Genomic DNA, 27,006 nt, shown 5'->3' with positions numbered 1-27,006 from the left:
GAGGATATCTAATTTTTTTTTACACCATGAAAAAGGAAAATTATCCTTCTTTTCATATGAATAAAGGAAAAAATGTTTGATTAATTTTGTTAGGGAAATACAGCGTTTATCCAGACTATAATTAAAATATATTTAAAAATGTTTATTCCGATTTAATTTTTGCTGTGAAACAATGAATTGTTGGGATTTTTCGTTTGCCATACTATATAAACACAATGTATTATACATATGATATGAGATTTATAAGTCTATATAGGAATTTTTACATAGCATACTACCTATAATAAAATATTATCTTGTGCGCTCCAAACCCACCGAGGAGAAACCACCAGTCGTTTTTCTAGGCAAACATCTCTCTTTGTATTTGCTTCTCTATCCTCTGTCTCCCCCAGGACCACTAATTAATCTAGAGTAAACACCTCGGACATACAGAGTGACAACAAGCTATATGCATGAAAGAGAAAGAAATAATTTACCAGAAAAAAGACTGGTAATCTCTTGACTGGTATTGAGAAAGTGAGAAAAATTAACTATACTCAAGCAAATATAATGAATATTATAGGCTTTAATAGCCTATAAATCATATATGCACATAGTTTGCAATAACTTGCTCACCATAAGTACTCAGAATATTTTGATATATATGTGTAACCCTTCTGCCCGTCAGAGTTGGCAGCAACAAGGGCCGGGTTCAGTATCTAGGGGTTCCATTCCAATAACACAATGCAAAACCAGCTCGAGCCCCCACTCAGTGACCTGGGACAAATATGTACCACCCCCGCTGGGCGCCTCCAAGAGGCAATACTTCCCCTCTCGCAAGCACAGAGTCTGAGTGTAGCAAAAAGCCTTTTAATAACAGAGAGAAACAATGTGGCATTATGTTGGGGAAACACCACCAACAGGATTCATAACACAACCCATGAGCAAAAAAACCCACCCCAAGCAAATTGGGGTGTGTCCTTTCCCTTTGGTTCTTGAATCCAGCAACCCAAAATCACCTGAGGTCCCAAAAGTCCAACAACTCAAAAGTCTCTGTCCCTGGTCAGGGCAGCCCCAGAGTTCAAAAGTTTATCTGCAGAGTTTTACCTCCCAACCTGGGTGGAGATGGCCCAATGCCCCAATAACAGAGAAACTGGGGCTCCCACAGCAGCCAAAGTGACCATCTAGGCAGGATGGGTGTGCCTATGCAACTGAGATCAGCCCCTGAAGTTCTTTTCCACAACCCACCATGACTCGCCACCAGATGTCAGGGTAGAGCTCATCCTGACTCTGCTTACATCTGTATATCTTCCTTCACTTCTCTCAAAACCCTCTATTTACCCTTTCGTCAGCATTCTCTGTTTACTGTGAAGGTTCCCGAAACTGACGGAGGGAAGCCAACATAAATTTATTCTCCTCAAGATCCACTCGACCCAAGTCCGTAAGATGATTGATCACCTGCAAACTCAATCATGTGAAGCATGGATAGCATATGAAGCTGAAAGCGGCATGAACAATAAAATACACAGTTGTACGTATGTACAGGTCAAAAGAAGAAAACACACTAACATACGAGTATAAGCTTGGCAGGATTGCTTCACAACACTGCCGTCTCCGACCTCATATTTTCCCCCAATTTTATCAGCAGTGAGATTATTTATTTGTTTAAATGAATCACGAAGGCACGGTCAGAATTTTACCAGTGGCATCTGGGCAACAAGACACTGCTTTAGGAGACTGATAGCAGACTTACTCGTAGAAATACTAATTTTACAAGTGCAATTTATCATTTTTTTTCTCAGCCCTGGCCTCCCGCCTGTCAATAATGAACAATTAGTGAAGGGTGAGGGTAGTGGAAGGGTATTTGTGTAGCCAGATGTGTATACTGTATTTTTGTCATATTTGAACGAAAATGTCTATATTTAGAGAGAATCTTCTTTTCCCCATATCTACTTTATTTATCAACCAATTTTGATAAAATTTAAAATGGATGATGATTTATTGGAGGACAATTTGTTTTTTCACTATGTCCGCCAGCAATTTAAAGATTGTTGGTGGCATTCACATAACAGCTGCAGATGGTGGAGCGCTGTTTCTGAGCCTGAGAAATGAGCACTGACTGGTGGGATCGTATCATAATGCAGGGTTGGGATGATGAGCAGTGGCTGCATAATTTTTGGATTTGAAAGGCTAGAATCCTGGATCTGTGTGCCGAGCTCACTGCAGCCCTCCAGTGCATGGACACCAGAATGAGAACTGCATTGACAGTGGAGAAGCAAGTAGCGATCGCACTCTGGAAGTTTGAAACACTGGATTGCTACCAGCCAGCAAGGAATCATTTGGTAGCTGGAAAATCCATATGAGCGTAAGAACGGCCATACGGGGTCAGACCAATGGCCCATCTAGCCCCGTATCCCATCTTCTGACAATGGCCAGTGCCAGATGCTTCAGAGGAATGAACAGAACAGGGAAATTTTGAGTGATCCATTTCCTGTCATCCATTCTCAGCTTCTAGCAGTTGGAGGATTAGGGACACCAGGAGCATGGGGTTATATCCTTGACCATCTTGGCAAAAGCCATGGCATGTGTTTCTGCCTGGTTTCGAACCAGGATCTTTTCATGTGTTAGGTGAACCTGATAACCACTACACTACAGAAACCCACAGAAAATTCCCAGTGGGGGCTGTTGTCATTCAAGTGTGTAGGGCCATTACTTGTCTCCTGCTATGCAAGACTGTGACTCTGAGCAACATGCAGGACATAGTGGATGGACTTCCAGCAATGGAGTTCCTGAATTGCAGCAGGGTGACAGAGGGCACACATACCCCTATTTTGGCACCTTGCCACCGAGTACCTTAACAGAAAGGGCTACTTTTCTATGGTTATGCAAGTGTTGGTGGATCACTGGGGACACTTCGCCAGTATCAGTATGAACTGGTCAGGGAAGATGCATGACACTCACATCATTAAGAACACAGGGCTGTCCAGAAAGTGGCAAACAGGGACAGTCTTTCCTGACTTAGGGAATACCATTGGCAACGACTAAATGACAATAGTGATTCTGGGGGACCTAGCCCACCCGTGGCTCATGAAGCCATATGCTGGCCATCTTGACAGCACTTCTGGCTCAGCATGTGCAGGATGACAGTTGAATGTGCTTTTGATAGATTGAAGGGATGCTGGTGGTGTTTACTTACCAGATTGGATGTCAGTGAGAAAAAAATATCCCAATGCTTATAGCTCCCTGTTGTGTCCTGATAATATCTCACTCCTGAGAATAACAAAGGCACAGAGAGCACAGCTGCTATGGGCATCCTGAACTCTCCCAAACCTTTATGCCAGTAGCCAGTTTATTGCAATGGTGCCAGTCGAACTCATTGCAGAGAGGAAGAAATAAAACAGCCATCCCTAGAGACCTTTGGGAGAGGACTGTAGAGTACCTCCATGAAATTTTCCTCGAGATCTCTCAGGAGGATACAAGGGACATCCCAACATACATAAACAAAGTGCTCTGCATGCCCCCCACCAACCTGGGGAATGAAAAGCAGATGCCAACTCTACCTCTATTTGTTTTACCTCTACCTCTTCTCATACAAGTAAAACAATGAAAAGTGGGTACCTGTGTCATGGCCACTTGGGGATGGGCTGGGTGCCATCTTTAAATATAAACACACTTACCAAGTTCCCTTCCCCTTCATCAGGCTCATCCAGGCTGTTGCAAGCTCTTTTTTACTGGAAGTAGTTTGATACTTATCTGAGAAGCGGCTTACTACAGCTTAGAGTCTGGTTAGCTTATGGAGTATAACAGGTCATCACTTTGGGTATGTTTACAAACACAAGTGTTACAGTGGCACAGCTGCAGCTACACCTCAGTAGCTTAGATACTTGCTACTGTGATGGAAGGGTTTTTTTTCCAATCACTGTAGTAAATCCGCCCCCTCCAGAGGGGATGTTCTTCTCTCGACCTAGCAGGATCTACCCTGGGGGTTAGGTCAGCTTCACTGCCACTCTCAGGGATGTGAATTTTTCACATCCCCAGAGACCTATGTTTTAGATGTAGCCCTGGCCTTACATGGAAAAGAAAACCTGAAGTTAATGAATTAACTAAGGCTATGTCTACACTACAGCTTATGCCAGCATAATTTATGTCACTCGGGGGGGGTGGGAGAGGTGAAGAAACCACCTCCCTGAGGGAAATAAGTTTCACCAGCATAAGAGCTCATGTGCACAGTACTATGTTGGCGGGAGAGCTTCTCCTGCCAACATAGCTTCTGCCACTCGCGGAGGCGGCTTTATTATGCCGATGGGCGAGCGCTCTGCTGATGGGAGAGCGTCTTCACCACACACACTGCAGCGGCGTAGCTGCATCGGTACAGTGTATGTGTAGTCATGGCCTAATTCACTCAATGCTGAAAAAAAAATCTTCCTTTCAGCCCAACCCTTTAGTAACCTCTAAAGAAGAGATCAAATGGTATATAATTTACCTACAACTCTGCCTGTAAATACACATGCAATGCTCTTTCTTTATAAAGCTATCCTAGGTATAAAACCACTGCATCCTGGCTAGTAACTCTACTGAAATGCAGTAGACACTCCCTCTGCATAACATGAACCTTGCTTTAATGTTCAAAATATTTGGTTCCTCAAAACCCGTTAGGGATGGCTAGTGAGTAACTGTCATAAATATAAAGGGAAGGGTAACCACCTTTCTGTATACAGTGCTATAAAATCCCTCCTGGCCAGAGGCAACACCCTGCTACCTGTAAAGGGTTAAGAAGCTCAGCTAACCTGCCTGGCACCTGACCCAAAGGACCAATAAGAGGACAATATACTTTCAAATCTTGGGCGTGGGGGGAGGCTTTTGTTTTGTGCTCTTTGATTACTTGGTTGTTCTCTCTTGGGACTGACAGAGGTCAGACAGAAATCCATCTTCTCCAACCCATCCTAATCCAAGTCTCCAATACTGCAACCAGCATAGGTAAGCCAGGCAAGGCGGATTCATTTATCTTTTGCTTTATGTGACTTTTCCCTGTGTTAAGAGGGAGGTTTATTCCTGATTTCTGAAACTTTAAGGTTTTGCCAAGAGGCAGATCCTCTGTGTTTTGAATCTGAATACCCTGTAAAGTATTTTCCATCCTGATTTTACAGAGATAATTTTTAGCTTTCTTTTTTTTAATAAAATTCTTCTTTTAAGAACCTGACTGATTTTTCCATTGTTCCAAGATCCAGGGGTTTGGGTCTTTGATGATTTTGTAACCAATTGGTTAGGATATTATTCTCAAGCCTCCCCAGGAAAGGGGGTATGTAGGGCTTGGGGGGAAGACATCTCCAAGTGTTCTCTTTCCCTGTTCTTTGTTTAAAACGCTTGGTGGTGGCAGCATACTGTTCAAGGACAAGGCAAAGTTTGTACCTTGGGGAAGTTTTTAACCTAAGCTGGTAAGAATAAGCTGAGGGGGTCTTTCATGCAGGTCCCCACATCTGTACCCCAGAGTGGGGAAGGAAACCTGACAGTAACCATTCACCAGACGTGCTGAAATGCCTGAAAGAGTCCAAGATTAGTCGTTTGGCATGGATTCTGGGGAAAATGTAGTTTTATGCATCCGACTTCTGGACAAAAATGTTTACAGCTTTGGGGCTACTGGCAAGCCCTTCTCCTCTCACAAAGCACAGTATGAACTACAGCAGAAGTGACTACTCCAGCTAAGGTTGGAAGGCAGTTTCCAGTATAACCTCACTTATTAAATTACTTGTATTTGTCTCAAGCATAGTCTTTTTAGGCTGAAATTTTCCATTCTTGGTCTCCGCCCAGAGGTAAATTTTTCTGGACAAGTTTCAGCAATATCCATTCAGCCCTTTTTGAGCTCTTGCATGTGTCAAATAATAATAATGTGCATCTCCTGTATACACTGATCAAAAATGTGATCGGTGTGTGAATCTTGTATAGGGGAAGGGATCAAAGGCTGAATAAATTTGGTTCAACTAAAGATGTACAAAACAAGATTATGTAGCAGTAGTGTGTATGCGATAAAAAGATACAAATCCAGGCAACTGTAAATGGCAAAATACAATCCTACAAAGCTGACAGGAATAAAAAGCAGTAAAATTCTATTCGGCACTGGTGAGGCCACATCTGGAGTATTGTGTCCAGTTTTCCCACTACAGAAGGGATGGGGACAAGTTGGAGAGAGTCCAGCGGAGGGCAACGAAAATGATTAGGGGGCTGGGGGACATGACTTATGAGGAGAGGCTGAGAGAACTGCAGTTATTTAGTCTGCAGAAGAGAAGAGTGAGGGGGGATTTGATAGCAGCCTTCAACTACCTGAAGGGGGGTTCCAAAGAGGATGGAGCTAGGCTGTTCTCAGTGTTGGCAGATTACAGAACAAGAATCAATGGTCTCAAGTTGCAGTGCGGGGAGGTCTAGGCTGGATATTAGGAAACACTATTTCACCAGGAGGGTGGTAAAGCACTGGAATAGGGGGTGGAATCTCCATCCTTAGAGGTTTTTAAGGCCTGGCTTGACAAAGCCCTGGCTGGGATGATTTAGTTGGTGTTGGTCCTGCTTTGAGCAAGGGATTGGACCTCCTGCGGTCTCTTCCAACCCTAATATTCTATGAAAACTTATTTTTGTCACTAAAATGCTAGGACTCCAAATAGACACTAGGAGCAGATCTGGTGAGGAAAGTACCATTTTTACATAGTCACCATGCACTTTAAATGAGTTAATTTGGCAACCTGAGTTTATGCTAATTTAAACAAAAAAAACCTTAGTGTTTAGTAGTAGCAGCTATAGATAATGAACATGATGAAAGGATGTGGAGATTAGTATAGGAAAACTGGATGGTAAGTGCCAAATTGCCTTGTGCTGATTTGATACAACACACTTCCCAACACAGGAGACTGCAGATAACAGAGTTCCTTCAATATATGACATTCATAAAGCAATCTGTCAGGGAAATAAAGACATCAGGGTAGGAGAAAATGGATGGATGGAAGAATAAATTGCTTCAAGCGGAGGCAAAGAAGATAAACAGTCACACAGGGGAAGAAGAAGAGAGAACAGGTGACAAAAATAGAACAAAGCAGTTGGAAACTGTTGCTATTTTAACTAAAGAGAGATTAATTTTTGAGGTGAGAAATTAGAAAACCTCGAGAACTAGTGGCTGCACAATAATGAGAGAATGTTGGATCTTCCAAACTGTACCAAAATGCACTGTGCTCAGATATATTCTTAGGATCAGGTTTACGAAAGAGCTCTGCTCCACTTCTGCACCTCAATGAAGTGGCTGGAGCATTTACGAAAATCTGGCCCTGTCATTCAGGTGCCTAGTTAGCAGCTGAGCTCTCTTGAAGATCCGGACCTGAGTTATGCCCTATTTGTATCAATTATAAGAAAAAACAAACTTTGTTGGAGAACTCCAAAATAAAGTGGGATGGTTTTTGTTTTTGTTTTTTTAAGAAACATTGTTTTTATGCTCTTCCAGCAAGGCCAAATCAAACAAGGAGTCAGCTGTGCTTTAGAGCATGAGCAGATTTTGACTTTTACATCGGTGCACTCAAATTGGCTAGAAGTAAAACCACTGCTCAAGCCAGTCTGTAAAGCCTCAGGGTTATAAACTTATCAAAACCAATTTTACTGCCCATGTCATATTTAGTAATACAAAGAGCTGATGTGCAAATAATGCCAGTTACCATAAAAAATAAGCAGTTTGGTAACTAGCAGCATGGACACAGCGGGGGAGGCATAGCTCAGTGGTTCAAGCATTGGCCTGCTAAACCCAGGGTTGTGAGTTCAATCCTGAAGGGGGCAAAAATTGGGGATTGGCCCTGCTTTGAGCAGGGGTTTGGACTAGATGACCTCCTGAGGTCCCTTCCAACCCTGATATTCTATGATTCTAGGATATTAAAACTGCCTTCTAGTGTAAGTGTATTGCAGTACAAACCACATTCTGCACAATAACAAGCTTGTCTGGGTCACCACTGAGTCTACTTTCCCAATGCAGCCTTTTTAATTAAAACACCCATGGCATAAACCTCTAGGCATATCCAAGCCTAAAACCAGAGAGATCCCAGTAATTAATGTTTGTTGGTCACCAGCTGCTCTACATCTCACATCAGAATTTTTTACTCAGCCAAAAAAGTTACTATGTAAATGACAGATTCATTATCTCATCCCTTTCGCAAATTATTGGCAGACATAAGACAACTATCCTGTTATTTAGGGAAGCAAGTTGGAAGCCAAGCAGACAGCATATTCCCAGTTTCCATAACAAACATTGCGTTATTACCTCCATGAGTGTCTAAAATTTTTCAGGTCATGGGCAAGAAATCTACAGTAACATGCAGATATAGGGCCAGAAATTGTCCTCTTGGGAGGGGCATGTCTATGAAAAGGGGAAGGCAAGATACTTTGAAAAAAACACTGGAAAGTTGAGGTATCTACAATTGGGGAGCTGAGGGGGTAGAGAAGCCACCCTAGCAGGGAGAGGATGTGGGACTCCCAACCTGTGGATGTTCTTTGCTCCACAAGGGAAACATTGCACAGACTTTAAATTGCCTACCGTGCTGGCCCATCCCATCCCGGCTCCTTTGGGAGGTTTGAAGGGCCAGAGGTTGAGTCCATGCAAATAAAATTTGTAGGATCAACACTGGTGTGACAAGAAAATCCTTTTACTAGGGAATGACGCCCCAGAGAGCAACTCCCCCTCAGCCACATCCTCCTCCCCATCCAAATCTGCCTAAGACTCAAAACACATGGAGTTGATTCTCCGAAGTTGGGAAAAGGTGCTCGATAGCTCAGATATGCCCTCTCTTGAACAGATTGGATGCTAAAAATGGGTTTTCTGCTCCTTCTTTTCCCTCCATTTCACTTTGTCTTTGTGGCCCATTCTCAGCTACTTATTCATAACCCTGTATGATCGTTGCTATGAACCCATTACAAAGTAGACGTAACATGGCATACATCATGCCCAATTCATCAGCAGCCAGGACAAAGTTAATGTCTCAGTGCAGCAGTGGAGGAAGTGGAGCAAAGAAGGCTCTCTGAAAGAGACCTTGAATTAATGGCCCATTCCCCGGGTTGATACTGGCCCAGTGATCTATTGTACATGTCACTGGCAGAGCACACATCCCAGGGAATAACTAGAATCCATTTAAAATAGATAAACTCCAGTCTGAAATGCACTTGCAACCACCACTGGCAAAAACCATTCCTTAATCAATCCTGCCAGAGGTCTAAGCAGACACCGGGGATACTCTGATTCTTTTTCAAACGGTTCCCCAAAACTTTCACCTGCAACAGTCATAGGCAAATAACAGATCTGATTTACTCACCACCTGCATGAATGGAAGGGAAGTTAGCTAAGTAGTTAATCACCAGTGCCTGGTCTTTATAACACTGGCCTACTGCTAGTTTAAGCCTGTTCAGTCAAACCCTTCCCTCTGGTCTGTTGTGGCATTGCCAGTGGTAAGATCAAAGGCTGGAAGTTCAGAGAGAAATAATGCTCTTCTTCCTGGAGTAGCGGTTAGGAGAAGAACATGAACACACACATGTTCTGTGCAACTAGACTTATGTTGCCATACTTCTATGCACTTAGACAACATGGGTCCATGCAGGCCATTGTGTTCGGAGGTCCTCTCCAGGTTAACACCCATAGATCTGGAAATAGTACGATGTATCCACTGCAATAAAGAGTGTGGGGACAGGCAGATAAATCTGTCATATTACACACACACAAACGCAGAGCACATTTGGGATCATGGAGATGCAAGTTCCAGTGCTGCCCAAAGATTCACTTCTTTAAAACTTACTTCTTAAATAAAGATGAGTCCAGGAGCCCTGAGAGACTCTGAAATGGTCTCTCACTTATCAATCAGCCCAAACTTCTCTCAACGTAAAGCTCCACCTCCATGCCAGATCTCTCTCAAAGGTAAGCAGATGTGGAATACAGGTTTGCAAGTTCAGATATTTAAAGCCCTAGGAGACAGTGCCTCTGGAGTTGCTAGCTTGGGTCCTCAGCCTGCCCTTGCCATCAGGGGTGCTGGAACAATTTTTATGAGGCCGGGTGGGGGGGGAGAAGGGGTGCTGAGAGCCATTCAACCAAACTGTAAGCTATATATATAATGGAAACCACTTCAAACCAGGGGGTGTGACAGTATCCTCAGCACCCCTAGTTCAAGCACCTGTGCTTGCTATTTCAATCACTTGCAACTACAACTGGTCCAAATATTTTCATCCAGCCATTTGGTCGATAAAAAAATGTGGGTTTTTTCCAACCAAAATTGACATTTTTGCAAGCAATTTTCCATTTTGTCAAAAAAAAAAATCATTTTCAAAGAAAATTTCAAACTCAAAAATTCTCATTTTGTTTTGGTGAGAAAAATCCCATTCACTTTTTTTAAAAAACCCACTCCCTTCCTTTCCTGGGTGTATGTGTGGGGGGAATAAATGGAGGGGGAGAGGTTAAAAAGTGAAAGTGGTTTATCTCCCCCACCAGAATGATTTTATTTGAGAAATTCTGAAAAAAAGATTTTAAAAATAATTTCACATTTTTTGGCAAAATATACTACATGCGCCTCTCAAAGACAAAGGTGCCTTTTTAGTTCAGCTGCATGGTACTCCATGGATGGACATCAATTAGGCATGTGTTATCTGTAACACAATCAAAGTGACTTTAATGGGGGCCATAAAGAGTTATTCTCCCAGTTGAAATCTAAAACTGCTAAGTTAGTTAATAGTTGCCCAGCTGTTCCACATGGACATTCTGACAAGCAGGTAACAGAGCCTCCTGTTGGTGAAATAGAGTTTAGCAAAATGTTTCCTCAGTATCCACACTGGAACAGATTGCTGCCACATTGGAGTGGGTGATGTTTGGTCTGCATGTTGCCCCAAGAGCAATGAGACGAGTTCGACACCTAAAGCTTCTAGAAATAAGAATGCTAGATGACTTACAGCCCGTCTATGCTACAAGGAGAACCAAGCTGGTACATGGCTCTCTGCTGTGAGTAGAGGCAATAGGAAAACATTTCTGCTTGTCTGTGTGATCAACCCAAACTGAGATGCCCCAATCCTTATTTCAGAGTAGCAGCTGTGTTAGTCTGTATCCACAAAAAGAACAGGAGTACTTGTGGCACCTTAGACACTAACAAATATATTTGAGCATAAGCTTTCGTGGGTTAAAACCCACTTCATCGGACCTTTTTGCCAATCCTTATTAATGGTCTTAACCAGAATATGACTAATGTCCAGTTCCGGCTTCCAGGGTTGATTTCCATCAGGACTCTCAGGATATAACCTGTAAATTGTTCAGCAAAAGGGTCCTCCAATCCTTCGTCTTATCAAGTACCTGCTGGCATTAAAACATGTTTGATGTGTACTTGTATGATACCACTACCACCACCAACTGACTGCTACAGCTTCTATCTAATGATCTCAAAAAATTTAAACTTCACAACAACCCTGTGAGATATGTCAGCAATCTCATCATCCAATGGGGAAAAACAGGATAGGGAGAAAAAGGCCTGCCCAAAGTCATACACAGCAACTCTGTGGAGGAGCAGAGAATAGAACCGGGGTTCCACTATTAATCCTTATTTATTCACACATCAAAATTCAAGGAAAAGAGACTAAATTTGCACTCTAATCAGACTTTTTTGGACTATACTACTGCATATTAATTCCTGTTGCCTGACACAAGGCACTGTACATTTTCAACATCTCAGTTAATCAAGCAGTCTTGCAGCAATATGTGACGCAGTTTCAATAAGCCCGGTTAAGTACTTACATACACAAGGAAGCTATTATAAGTAAGAGGATGATGAAATTACATTTTGCAAGAACTAACCAAAGATTTGAGTGTCAGGTGTGTTTTGGAAAATTTAACTGCATTTGTAACATTGATCATTGCTGTTTGTGCAGTAGGACATGTTATTGTCTAGCTAGCATGGACCTGTTTAGCTTGAAAGTCAAGATTACCTATGTGGTCCTGGAGAGTCAAAGACTCTGGAAAAAATATCTTCTTGCTTCTAAGCTCAGACTGTTCTCAGATCTACAGTTTCTTGGGAGCATTTTGAACTGGTTTTATTGGTTATTCGTTGGTTTTAGTGCTGGATCAAGTTTAAAGACCAGTCTTTGTAGACATTGTTTGAGGTCATTTAGATCCACAAATCTTGCAACAAGAGAGAGAGTCAGCTGACTTGGGATTGCAGGGCTCGGGCTGCAGGGCTAAATACAGCACTGTGAGACGTTCAGGCTTGGGCTGGAGCCTGGACTCTGAGACCCACCCCCCTCATAGGGTCTCAGCGTTTAGACTCCAGCCTGAGCCCAAACATCTACCCTGCAATTTTATACCCCCCATACCCTTAGCCCCATGAGCCTGAGTCAGCTGACCTGGGCCAACCATGGCCATGCCATGGGTCTTTCATTGCAGTGCAGGTGTACCCTTAGGGTTACATTATCGTGGGTCCTACACAGAGGCACTTGAGAGAAAGGAGAGTGCAGCGAGTTCATTCCTTCCCAGAACACAAAGGTAGGAGGCCACTATAACACTGGTGACTGCACTCAGGAGCACAGAAGCAAGGTGGTTAGCTGCCAACGTTGTTATTTGGCCCCAAAGAGCATGGGGCAAGTATCGGTTACACCATTTCTATGGTACAGCAAGTCTCACTGCACAGCTGAGCTTCTGACAGCCTTTTGTCTTACAAAGGCACCATTGCTCTGATTTCCAGAAAAGCTGAACGATCCCAGCTCCTATTGACCTCGACAGGCGCTGTGTGAGCACTTAGTATCTTTGGAAAAAAATCATCAGGGCAACAACGCTTCCAGCACTGCTGCCTGGGCATTGTATTTGCTTCCCTCTTACTGGTGTGGCTCAGGCAATGTCTACACAGCTATTTCTAGCATGCAAGTGCGAGCTTGGCTACATAAGTCTGTCCACCTGGGCTGGAAGGCTGGCTCCCAGATGTGTGTAGATGTACCCTTAGGGGCCATAACCAAGTCTTTATTGAGCCTTTTAGATTAGCTTTACTCCAACACACAAAGCTATGAGTTAGCATGCACATTACACCATGACAATAGCCTAAACTTAACAATTGCTTCCTGTAATTGTCTGAGGCCGCTTGTCATGCAGAAAGTCATCTCATGATAAAATCTTTTTGACCATTTACCATCATTAATCTATGCTGTCACAATGAATTAGGCACTGAGGCACATTAATTACAACATGGATGACACTCTAGCTTTAATTATCGTGACCTCACAGTAAACAGTGTCAGATAATCAACTTTAATCACCACACATGGCTATTGGAGGAAAGTGCTATTGAACTGACAGCATGAACGGACGTGCAGCTAGCAGGCTCTGCAGTGACAAGCACAACATTATATCATGACGTCCCCAAATTACTCTCTATTTCCATCCACATTAGTCAGATCTACAGGCCGCTTATTCCTTTGCCGAGGATATGGCTTAAATTAGGGGTGACCAGTTTTGTCAATACCTAGCAACCTAATTTTATTTATAGAACACTTTAGACTAAAAAGCAAAAAGTCTTCCACTGTCCTTTTATATCTTTTCACTTTGCATGTAACAGCTACTTATTCATTTTACGTCCCAGCCAGGGGTATGTTTTTATAGCTTGTGGTTGCCATTTCAATATTATTTTATGTTGTTTTCTGGAAGACTGGGGTTTCGGAACCTGGGCCACATGGTTTGTTAAGATGTGGGGAAAATGGCTATCAGCATAGTACAGACCTTGAAACTCCCATAAAACTCTTTCTATGGGTCTTATTATGGAAGTGCTGAGCGCTAGTAGCTCCAAGAACCCACCAGATTCTTTTTGAGATTTTCAAAAGGAGTATCCAGTAGACAGTTTGACTGTCTGCCTTTACCATTTTTATTCATGCTGTGGAAGTGCACAGGGACTCTAATCAGGGTCCCATTGTGCTGGGCACTCTATGAACTCAATAAAAAGGCAGTCACTACTTTGAGGATCTTAAAATCTAGACAGTATAAATCTATAACCTTTGCCAGCGGACACCACCATTGCCCTGGAGGTGGAAAAGGCTCCTGAGATCCCCAGCTACAAAAATCAGACAATGATGGTAGCCTAATGGATCGATTGTCCATCCAAGGGCCAGTCTGCTCCCACAGCCCTAAGATCCTGTTCTCCTCCACTTCTAAGGTCACAGATTGCCATTGTGACATTGCAGGAGTTGGGGCTATTAGTATAGATTACCGTAGGGTTGGGTTTGGGGGTTTTGTTTTGAATAAGGGCAGCCTGGGCTTCACCCTTCAGAGATGGGGCTGCTCCCTCAGGATTAGGCCCCATGAACAAAGCCCAAGTAAAATCAAAAGGAGCATTGACCATGGGAACTATGCAGTGGGGACTCAGTTCCAAAGAATCCAGTTGTAAGTCCAAGTGACTCACATAGCTCTCAGACATGTCATCTCTCAGACTCGTGTGCTGTTCATCATACCATTTAAAAAAAAAGTGAATCTTTTTGAGGATTGAATATTCAAAATGCCGATGCATAGAAATACAACATGCAAGCTAGTGAAATACATGGCTTTATCCTTTACTCATTCTATAAAAACAAGGAAATAAAAAAAAAGATTAATGCAAAATTAAGGTCAGCATTTTAATCATAGGTTTCAGAGTAACAGCTGTGTTAGTCTGTATTCGCAAAAAGAAAAGGAGTACTTGTGGCACCTTAGAGACTAACCAATTTATTTTAAATTGGTTAGTCTCTAAGGTGCCACAAGTACTCCTTTTCATTTTAATCATGCAAGAGTTAGAAAATTCAGAGTTATGATTTCCACAGCAACCATTACTTAGCCATACTTCATGTGAGCATTAAACTTAAATCCAAACACAGAAGTTATTTTATAATATATATTTTACACCTATATATAATATAAATACATAAACAGACACACATCGTGCCAAGTTAAGACCACTGTGGAAACCATAACTCAGAATGTACTGACTTTACAGCAGTTAAGCGTCCAGCCATAAACATAGTTTTGCCTAGACATTAGTTAATGTGACAAAACAGATTCAGATCATGAATCCCACACATCACAGAGCTCAGTGTGTTCAATTCAAGGTTCCACTTTGGCCTGTTAGCATCTAGGGCCTAATCACAAAATTTTGATCTGAATTCCAGTCTCGATTCCAAAAAGCCTCTACCCCATAATCCAGAGATTTTCAGATTTGTATTTAAATTTTGCTCATTGTAGAGCCATCCCTTAACTATGAAATTCAGATGCAGATTTGAGAATGATCAGATTCGGGACTCCAGTTCAGCGCTATTGCTAGGTTTTGCATGGAACGTTACTAGGAATCAAGTAGAACTCCTTGTCTAACTACAGCAATCAAGACTGGTGCAATAGCTAGTGATAATCGGGACATCCTATGGCCATCTTTGGCTGTGAAACCACCACTGAGTGCTGAAGTCATCAGACCGCCTTATGCTCCATTTTCTGCTAAATGTGTTACTTGTGCTACTTTACACATCTTCAGCAATACACAGCTGTAACATTCACAGATGCTGCACAGTCAGGATTCCCCACAAAACAGAAGAGCTGTGATATCCTGTTTCAGAGGAACAGCCGTGTTAGTCTGTATTCGCAAAAAGAAAAGGAGTACTTGTGGCACCTTAGAGACTAACCAATTTATTTGAGCATGAGCTTTCGTGAGCTACAGCTCACTTCATCAGATGTATGTGAGCTGTAGCTCACGAAAGCTCATGCTCAAATAAATTGGTTAGTCTCTAAGGTGCCACAAGTACTCCTTTTCTTTTTGTGATATCCTGGTGCCCATATACTTGCAGAAAGACTTGTGTGCTACTGTAGAGTGGAATGGAATGGGCAGGCTGATAGCTGGATGTTTAGAAGTTCCCCATATCTTGCAAGGCCAGTTCAGAATACGTCAGTTTATTGGTTTGGATCAACAGGAATCTTGCATTTTTGAAATGTTTTTCCCTTAAGTGATGACAGCAACATCCCACAGCTCAAACACGGCAGCAGTCCAGCTCCCTCTGGGCGATCAGTTTATCTTAAACATGAGAACCAGATTTTGTAGAGTTATACAGAGCAACAAGTTTCATGAAGCACAATTTCCAACCTCAAAAAGTTAGTGGATGGGATTTTGGGGTGGGGTTTTCAGAGGTGCTCGGACGAGTTAGATGCACAGTTTGAGCTGAATTTCAGTAAGGGATGGGTGCCTTGAATAGGCACAGTTTTATTACAGGGGATAAATTTAAAAGTAATGATATTAACCCCCCTAAATTATGATCAAACGTTTGAAAGATCTGAATGTACATAAACAATTACAGGTAATCCAGAGCCATCTGGGAAACCATAGGCACAGATCTAACCAGTCATGGATATAAATATTCCTACTTGAAGATGGATGGGTGACTGACTGTATATGTAACTAGGGCCTAGGCTGAATGATCCTAATGCCTTCTTCTAGCAGTTATGACTGCGAGCCTTCATCTCTACCTCAAGTTACATAAACACCCACGTTAGTACCATCCCCACCACCTCCTTGAGCCAAGTAACCCTTTCCCAGAACTATGGCTTAGATCCACAAACAATATTTAGTTGCCACTGACATTTTAGCTGTTGTCTAAGCCCATAAGTGCCCCATCATCCAAATGCACCAGGTCAGCTGCTTAGGCACCTGAGGGCCCCCCTCAGCATTTTGTTCCTGGCTAGTTTAGGTGGCTCCCTGCTCAGCTTGCTGGCTTCTGAAAAATCCCTGCCTTAGGTTCTGAACTCTCCCCATGCATTATAGGGGAACCTGGCTGCCTCCCTCAGGGCTGAGACTTCTACTAGGCATCAGTCCATTTGGGTTAGGTGTTGCAGCACTGAGCAGAGCAACATGGATGTATCTTTGAGGATCTGGGCCTAACTATGGTCAGAAAGAAGGATTTACTCCCTGAAGGCTGATTTTTAATTTAAAAAAATTATGACAGGCCTGGCAGCAATTCAACCACTTCATACACTCAATGCAGAGAGAGAGTGTGGATATCTGATCAGATCTTTCAGCTGGATTCTCACTATATTTCTTCTCCCCCCGTCCCCTTCTCTCCACCCCATCCCCTATGCTTCACTTCTTCCCTAGCTCTTCTGTTAATCTGTTACTTAGCTCTAGTCTTTTCCCACTTCTCTATTGGCACTACAGAAATATCTTGATCCTCCCAGACCATATCAGGTAATGCGCCAGTCTGCACCCACAGAGGATGAAGGCACTATTTAAGTAAGAAAGAAAGGGGAAAAAAAGAGACTGGTATGACGACTGCCAGCATGGTCAGATCTTACATTACATTGCTGGCCTGTTCAACAGGTGTCTGTGGAGAGATTACTGACCAAGTCAGCCAAGACTCGAAGTCAGCAAGACAGATAGTGACTCCATGGAGCTTTAGTCTTTTTTAAAGTCCAGTTTAATATGTTCTTGGCTCATTTCTCAATGGTTATATCTATTTTTGCTAAAATTTGGCAGATACAAATTTGTGAACACAGTAGCCAATGGCAGAAATATGACCGTGCAGGAAATTAATTACAGTCTGGGTTTTATCTAAAGCTATTAAGTGCATTTGGTTTAGTAATGACTATTTGTCTCAAGTCACATCTCTAGGATATTGAAGCAGTGAAAGAAATACAGACCACCTTGTTATAAATGAAACTTCTGTTCCTTTCTATGCCTTTGCATAAACACCCATCATAAAAAGTGATGAACGTTTTATCTGTCAAATCTGGTAAGAGATGCATTAAAAGTATACATCTGTGAATCCCTGCCTGGCTTTATGAAACAAGAGTAATTGTAAAAGGGTTCCTTGCTTATTTTCAAGGAGAAAACCAGTGGCTGCTATCAAGAAAGGGAATGAAACCAGCTACTTTTGTACCCTCCTCGCCTAGTTGCTGATTAGGCAAGGCTTTCATGTGAGTCAGTCTCCCAGCCGGATGTCGACAGTCAGCAGTGCAGAAGCCCCTCCTGTAGTGAATGTGGTGGAATTACAAGGGATAAGAGAAATGCAGATACTGTAAGAAAGACCTTGACAAGCAGGAAGAGTTATTTACACTAGGTTCTATCATTCATTTTGACAGCCCTGTCTTGCCTGTGAGATTAATAGCTCTCCATAGTTGTGCGTAACATTGTATGACTAAGTGCACAGTTTCTGCTCTAATATTTTTAATTGGATGAGGTCATGTAGTTGCATATTTTGAATTTATAAGAATGTTGTTTTTAAGTCTTTATTATTTTACTGCCAAGCCCTTGGAGAGAGAGATTTCAATGGGTGGGAAAAGAAAATCTCGTGACACCGAAGGGCTAACGCAGCTAAAATTCACATTAAAATCTAATATTAAGAATCCCCAACTCTAATATAGCACTTTTCATTTGTAGATCTCAAAGAGCTTTACAAAGCAGGTAAGCCTCATTGTGCCTGTTGTACAGACAAGGAAACTGAGGCACGGGGGATGAAGTGACAAGTGGCCACAGATTTTGCGCGCTCAATGCGAGACAACTTGTGCCTGGTTTTCAGAGTGCTGCATACCGGCTCCTATTGACTTCAGAGATGAAGTACAGGGGAGAAGATAGAGAGCATTTTCTCCACCTAGTCAGAAGATGCATTACCCAGATAAAGAAACATCTGTCTGTGGTGCTGCTTTCTTGATGGGGGCCCAATCCTGCAATCCTTGCTCAGGCAAAAATCTCTTGGCTGTCTCGGAGAACTTTACCTGAATATAGACCTCTGGATAGGGCCTGGGCTTATGCATTTGTCAAATATTAGTGTGTTGGGAAGATTTTATGGCGTACACAACAGTGCAGGTAAATGCATTGAGGGATGCACAGCCTTGAGAGATGGGCCCAATCCAGACCCAACAAAGCTTTGGGAAAGTTCAAATCCAAATTTTATAGCTCAGGCCCACCTCTCCCAGTAAGGGAATTTAAAGTGGCCTCAGCACTGATGAGATTACATCAGAGCTGTCACTACTGCTTATGGGCGGATAGAACCAGACCCCAGTCCAGCAAAGAATGTAAGCACATGAGTAGGGCCATTGACTTCAACAGAAGTACTCAGATGCATCAAGCTAGGCACACGTGGAAGTGCTTTGCTCAGGTCCAGTGCAGAGAAAGGCATGTTCTGGGCAATATATATTTTGCTCCCTTCTCTCACAGTCTAAAGAACTAGCTGCCCCATACCTGGAGCTGAATTCTATCTTTAGAGTAGATCGGGGTGGGCAAACTATGGCCCAAGAGCCATTTTAAGCTGGCGCGTGAGCTCACGCTGGGGAGCAGGGTCTGGGGCTTGTCCCGCTCCGGTGCTCCAGCCAGGGCGCCGGGTCGGGGGCTGCACCATGCGGCTGGGGCGCCAGGTTGGGGCCGCACCACGGGGTTCCCGGAAGCAGCCGCATGGCCCCACTCCGGTGCCAGCAGGGTCAGCGGCCACTCCACGCATAGGAGCCAGAGAAGGAACATGCCACTGTGTCCGGGAGCCACTTGAGGTAAGCACTGCTCTGAACTTGCACCCCTGAGCCTCTCCCCATGCCCCAACCCCCTACCCCAGCCCTGACCCCCTCCCGCTCTCCAAACCCCTCGATCCCAGCACAGAGCACCCTCCTGCACCCCAAAACTCATGCCCAGCCCCACCCCAAAGCCTGCACCCCCAGCCAGAACCTGCACCCCTTCCCACACCCCTGCCCCAGCCCTGATCCCCCTCCCACCCTCTGAACCCCTCGGTCCCATCCCAGAGCACCCTCCTACACCCCAAACTCCTCATCCCCAGCCCGACCCCTGAGCCCACACCCCCAACCAGAGCCCTCACCCCCTCCCACACCCCAACCCTAATTTTTCTGAGCATACAATTTTTATTTGCCAATGTGGCCCTCAGCCCAAAAAGTTTACCCACCCCTGGAGTAGACACTTGGTCAGACTCCACCAGCTTCTCTGCATATGGCTATTTATGTCTAATACACATGTGTACATTGGAAGTTGCCTGTCCTTCCACAGAGGATTCACGGCAAGAGCTAAGCACAAGGAAATTCTCCCTCTTAAGCTGTAAAGTTAGACCCCTGGTGCAGGGCTTCAGTGTTTCTGCCAGTAGTTTTCAATAAACCTGAAGGTGTCATGCCACACTTATCTACCAACTGTTTGAAGGGAGGAGCTGTCTCTCTTCAGAAGGGATGGGGTTTCACTTGCTCTCATTTTAAAATGACATGAATGACTGAAAGGACCATAAGGAATATCTGGGCTCTGGCCGCTGACTGGTGAGGAAAGGCAAGTGGCTATGCTGCAGATGATACTGTAACTTCCAATTTAAACTTGTTTTATATAGTGGCAAAGATTGGGATGCGGGGGAGAGAAGTATGGTACTTTTCCAAACTCCACCTACAAAATAAGCCCCACCCATGAGACCACCCTCAGCAGATTGTAGAGATTTCAAAATATAATCACACCTGCTGTCTGGGCTCACCTCATAGGCATGGGAACTAGGGGTGCAGGGGGTGCTGCAGCACCCCCTAGGCTTTACTGTGAAATGTTTGCTGGTGCCATCAGAACAAAGCTAACATTATTTTGCAATTCTTGAGAAACCGGGAGCTATGCTGCACCCGTGTGGTGCGAGCGGGAATTGCGTTTTTCCCCATTGCTTTTGAACACAGCTGGTTTACAATTTTCATTAGCTGGCTCTCAGCACCCCCTCCCCGCAACTATAAAAAGTGTCCCAGAGCCACTGGCTCAGCTTCTCCTCCAGGTTCAAATGCACCCATGGGCTCTGCTGGGCTCCTGGAGTTTGACTTTTTGAACTTGGCTCCCCTTTGGGAGGGGAGGGGCCTCAGATGATCTGATGAACTCCGATAGACTCATTGGGTTTGGCTCCTTCTTGACTGGGCAGGTGACGTACGTGTGTGTGTGTGTGTGTGTGTGTGTGTGTGTGTGTGTGTGAGAGAGAGTGAGAGAGATGTCGCTGCATCAGTTACACTCAGTGCATGCGTTCAAGGCTCTCTCAACACCCCGAACAGCTAGAGGCTTTCATTGAAAAGAGTGAACTTTTTGATTCTGGAGAACAAGCCAGCTCCTCTCTCAGGTGGCTTCTTGATGGCACAGCCTGTATAAGCTCAATGCACACCCTAGTTGCAAGACCAGAGTCCTTTATATGACCGACCATCCCCATCTCCAATGGAGCTGGCAAAACAAGAACTCCTCCATTCTAGTTAGGATTTCATGTCAGGTCCCCAAAACTCCTTCACTTTTCTTACTCATGACTGTTAGTACAGGTCCAAAACCGAATTCCCATAGAATGGCAGCTTGGATTGAGTGTAGTGACTTCAATTCAGCATTACAAGGAACAGAGCTATCATCAGAACTGAGTATTTTCTTACTGTGACAAAGGGCGCCGTTAAACCTGGGATATTTAACACCACCAGTAAGTGAGGATTTGATCCTGCCAGTCACTGGGCACCTAGGAAGTGGTTGGAGGGGAGGCTGCTCGGCACCTCACAGATCAGACTCCTAGGATGGAATTTTCAATAGCACTCAGCATTGCTATTGCTTCCACTGAAATCAATGTAAGCCTGATTTAAGTCAATGGGAGCAGAGTTAGACCAACAGTGAGCAGTACTGAAAATCCCTGCAGGGTAAACTGCCTCTGTATTCGTCCACTCCAGGACCACCCAGTCGGATCTCAGGCCTCCAGCCATTACTTGTCTCTGGATAGGGATCCTTGTCCCACTCCCTTCTGACCAGGGGGTTTAAAGCTGTGCAGCTCCCTATCATACACTGAGATATCCCCAGCAAGCCAATCTCCCTAATGGCTAGCACCTGTGTGCTGCTTTCTCTCCCATAGCTATGAACAGCGTGTGCCAGCCACTACAAGCCACCACACAGGTTTCTCAGCAGTACCTTTATTTAAGGTAAAAGCATTAGAGAGAAAACATGTAACCTCCCCCCCAACAATAAACAGATTTAAATGCACACTAAAGGTACATGGAAACATCCATCATCTTATGGGGTCCTAGTAGGCCAAATTCCTTCCAACACTTCAGCAGGATTGGGGCTGCCTTGGATCCGTTTGCTAGATAAGAAAGCTCAGCGTCAGTGTAAACTCATGCTTTTTATACCAAAAGGCCTTTGTCTGTTAGTCTCTGGGAAACCCAGTTTGAACCAGTATATGCAAATCACCCAGGGCAGGGGATCTCGCTCTCTGGAATTGTTTAGAGTTTCAGCAACTAGCCTAGCTCATCCCCCACTGCTTTTAGTTCCTGGAGGAGCTGTGAGAACCCTCCCCCATGGAGAACAACACAATCGCACATTCCCCCGAAGATACTGCATGGGGTTGGAATATTTGTCATACGACCCTCAAAAATGGGTTTCCCTTCTAAGTGTCAGGAGCACCATGAATGCCACAGGAAAGGGAATTACAGTGGTGTGGTAAACATCTGTTTAGTAGTGCTGCCCAGTGGACAATCATGTTACGTAGTTACTTTTTCAGTCTAGCAGCTTACAGGAACAACATTACTATGCACATTTATTCTTCATTAACAACAACAGGGAGAGAAAACAATCATTTCCCCCACAAAGTTTTTTCTACTATACCAGTTTCATATGGAAGATATTCTGTGAAGCAGCTAACACAGTAGGTGCTATTGCTTCCATCTGAGCTGAGACAGAATGGCAAAGTGTAAGTATTTAATTAAGCACCAGAGCTCATGTTTGAAGAGTTTCCTCAAGAGCATGTGCAAGGTGTTTAGCAAGCTAATCTTTCCAGCCTTCAGCTATGTTGCCAAGACCATTGTGTACTTGTGTCAAATTAACACTCACTCCAAAGTATTAATTAATGTGCATTTGAAGTATTTAAAGGTGAAAACAAAATTAAGTGAACTATGGCCCAAACACCCTGCAATGAGATGTAACAAGAAAGTTAACTATGCCTGAAAACAAGCTTGCTGTTCACCCTTGAGTAGACTGAAAATCCAGTTTGTTTTGTAATCTGTTGTTCCCTAAAAATCAGATATTTCAGTGAGTTAATAAATGGCCAGCTTCTTTTTATTTAAAAATCTGCAAGTGCATTTAGTATGTATAAAATGGAGGTACTAACAACACCGGCTTGAGCCAGATACTGTGTACGCTTCTCCATGCATGCGGTCCAAATCACAGCCATTCAAGCTTGCAAAAACCCTTCCCCTAAATCTCTCTGGAGCGGAGATTGACAGTTTACCTGATTATCTGATGGTCTTACAATAAGCACAAATAAGGACCAGTAAAAGACCAACACACTGATTTTCACTTGTGACTTGAAACAGGATTTGAACTTCTGTCTCCAAAGCCAAAAGGCCAGTTCATGAAAATATCATGATCCTTACCTCTCTGATCATATCTAGCTCCATGAAATGTATCCATTGGCAATATTAAAGTGTGTGATCTACTACCCTTGCCTGATCAGACCACAGCACCCCCCTCTTTAGAATCACTTCACTGGTTTCCCCGGGCCCATCTTAATCTTCTCAACCTACGTGTCAGATCATCTTCTTTCATCTGCCTTGTAATGCCAGACTCAATAGCTCCTCCATACCATGAAACAACTTTCCAGTCCGAGTTTGTCATTCAAATTACCCCTCAAGACTCATTTCTGTGCAAGGCCCACAAACAGGAATCAAAATGGCCTCCCTGCACTAACAGTATATGAACTGGGAGGAAAGGGAATATGTACCGTCTCCCAGTGCATCTTGTTCAATCAATGTTTTAGACTATCAGCTCCTGAGAGCATCTTTCGGAGCATCTTATACAGTGACGAGCACACTGGCAGATACAGGGGCATGTTTTACATCGGGCCATAACCCAGCCTCCAGTTTCCAGGGTGCAATTTTGTGCCTATAAAACACTTGTATTCATTTTTGCAACCATAATGAATTGTGGGTGAAAATTTAGTAGACAGATCTTTAACTACTTGACTTTGGGTTACAAACAAGTAGATGTCTAATTAGTAACAATTTGCAGACCGTTATTTGCAGGTGCAAAATTGCCCCTACAGGTGAAGGCTAGAACTGAAAATCAGGTCTTAAAGAGCTAGTAAGGTCAACGTTTAGTTAGAAAATGTGCGGTAACATTTATGAAAAATTAATAAGACCATAGTACATCTTAACTAGAGTTGAAAACGTCATCTAGGTTTTTCTCATTTATTTTTCATGGAAATGTATAAAAATCCATAACTTTTAGAGGGGACTGTCATATTTTAAAGGTCACAAATAGGAGTATGTAAAACTTGACCTGCTTTCCAAACTTGCAGACCTGTAAAACACTCTATTACTATTCAGTATATTCACTCCTACTGCAATCTTGCATCTAGCTGAGGCTCCCAGGCACTCAATTTTTCCTTCCTAAAAGGCTCCCGATAGTCTAAGAGCGTACGCAAAAAAAATCTTACTGAGAAAGAGGGACAGATGCAGAATGACCTATTAGGTTGCCTTCAAAATAGTTAATTCATTTATTACCCTAAGATTTTCTTTAGATATCAGGAGTGCTGGTGAATAAGTTATCCACTGAATACAGACTTTTTTCTGTTTGCAAACCGATCCCAATTTCTGTGAACATATTTTTATCTGTAACTTGTTTGCCAAATAGTTCGGATGAACAATTTTCAGCTGTGTGTTTGAATATTGCTCACTTTGATTAGTCCCTATTCTCTGTTTGTAGTTTGTGACTGGTCTCCTAAGTCACATAGTTTTGTTTCTGCTCCCTAATTGGATATCAAGCTGTTTAAACAGGAAAGTAAGGAATAATGAGCAGTAAATGGCAACAACAACAAATACTTGTTTGCACGTAAATATGGGGATTCTCCTGAAGAGCAGTCATTCCTTAAAAACTCATGAGAACAAAAACCTGAAGACTGCATACAGACACACACACACACACAAGATGATCAAATCAAACAGCTGTTCAGAATGGGAATGAATGTATGTCAATACTGTTTCTTAACTATTTGACCAGGTGTAGAAGTGAGACCTTTCCTTTTAAAAGTCAGCTTCTGTTTTCAATACGAACATTTTGAAGGCGGTATCAAATACCAAAAATACTCTTTGGGGTCCAAGCTTCCCAGATACATTCTCTCAAAATCTTTAATACTACCACCAGGAAAAGTATCTTGATGCCATTTTGCACTGGAGTCAAAACTAGATATATAGGACTATGCAAGAATGAGTGTCACACTAGTTAATATTTTCTCAAAAAATTGCAGCGACACTACGTCACCGATCCCCCCCATCTCACACCCTGTGAATGCATTGGGCTGTGACTTCCTAACAAGTCAATACCCTAAGCTCATATTTTTTCCCTGCTCAACCATGAGTCACTCCAAGCATATTTAGCCCCCTGAAGACTCTTAAAGGACGGCAACAACGATGACGACAAAATCAATATTTTACAGGAAACCAGAATCAAGATTGAATGCCCAGCGCCTGAAGCCTTAATCTTTGAATCTCATGGAACAGGATGAGATTAATATAAATGCATTCACCTGTCCAAATTGGAAATCTGTCAAATTTCAAACACAGGAAACAAGACTTTTCTTTTTTTTTTTTTTTTTTTAAATATAAAGGAGCAAAGCAGGATGTCAACATTACTGCTATGGTTATATGTGAACTGAGGACAATGTTGTTACATGCTATCAAATTACAAATACAACCAAACAACACAATCTCAGAATGTCTTTGTACAAGATTTGACAAGAAGCCCAGCTGTTCTCACCAGTAAAGTTAATTGTGTCTAGGGAACTTTGGTAGAATATTAGAAGTTTGCTCTCAGACATGAAGTTAAGTAGTCGACTTGTTTGCATTAGTAATGCATATGTTACTTTATGCTCTCTGGGATTTTACTTAACGTATTTGACCTGCAAGTGCCAAAGAGCAGCTTTGCTATAATTGTGAGAGCTTCCTGGAGTTCAGACACCTGGAAAAACAGTTTCATTAATTTCTGTAGCACAAAAACAGGTACTCAGATATTTGAAGCTTCCAGTGTAACAACAAACTTCACCATTTAATTTGTATTTCTAAAGTTTAGCACAGCCTTCCTCCAAGGAATTTTTTTCCCAGTTGTTTAGAATGGCCAGTACAGAGGTTGTGTGTTTAATTTAAATGGTATTGGTCTGCTGAAGTCACTTGTAAACACCACAAGGATAGAGTATTTTCTTTAATTAAACAAATAAGTTATTTTCCTCACCTTGCACCAAGGACCATTAGAGACAGAGCTGCTTTTCAAAGTACCCACTTCTTCATTCTCTTCCATGTCTTCTTAGTTGACAAGCTTTGATTTCCACCGAAAACACTTCAAATAACCCTCTGCACAAAACCAAACCACTCCATTCAGACTATGGTGTTCCAGTCTGGGAAAGCATTTCAGTAAGTAGCACACAAGCTTTTTATGTTCACTTGGTGTAATCCAAGATTTCAGATCATGGTTCCTTGCAGGTTTTCACAGGTTTGCTAAGGGGCAGGGAAGCACGGCCTTTTCTTTCTCAGGATTTGACAGCTCCTGTTGTCAGGTATTTATCTCCTCAGCCTTGAGCTGCAAGTAAGATCTCTCTCATAACAAATGGGAAATGCTTATCATCAGATTATTGCTCCTCCAGTACTCCCACAGCACTGACACTGGACCGCTGGTCACTTCAAGAGAAACTTGACAACTCAGTACTAATTCAAGAGTGTAGCCACACCCCTCTGCTCTTAGAGCTAGTCTAGACCATAAAATCAGAAGCAAGGTCACCCAGCAACCAATCATTTCACGTCACTAAAGGTAATAAAGTCAACTTACATTCAGCTTATTGCCTGGGTTGGTAAATATTTTTGTTAGATTAAAGTAACTTGGGGTGGAGGGGGGAGGACCCTCTATTCTTATCTGTGATCAATTTATAAAAAATTAGCCTGCCCAACAGCACTGAGCCTTCACAATCTCAGGCAAAAAAATTTCCAATATTCACCTACTGGTAATAAGGTTATGTCCAGACTCCTCAAACACTAAGGTCCCGATCCTGC

At 43.0% G+C, this 27,006-nt stretch overlaps 1 protein-coding gene across 1 annotated transcript in view; it reads right to left on the bottom strand.

The window, feature by feature from the left end:
• The window catches only part of PDE8A (phosphodiesterase 8A), a 259,372-nt gene extending 233,155 nt beyond the window's left edge, over nt 1-26,217 (bottom strand). Inside the window, exon 1 of the mRNA XM_075133133.1 lies at nt 26,195-26,217. The gene's annotated coding sequence lies outside the window, so the exon portion shown is untranslated. The remainder of the gene's footprint in view (nt 1-26,194) is intronic.
• Nucleotides 26,218-27,006: the final 789 nt, after the last annotated feature.

The sequence above is a fragment of the Caretta caretta genome, chromosome 10 (genome assembly GCF_965140235.1).
Source record: "Caretta caretta isolate rCarCar2 chromosome 10, rCarCar1.hap1, whole genome shotgun sequence".
In the NCBI taxonomy this organism is placed as follows: domain Eukaryota; kingdom Metazoa; phylum Chordata; order Testudines; family Cheloniidae; genus Caretta; species Caretta caretta.
This window is presented reverse-complemented; position numbering and strand designations above follow the sequence as displayed.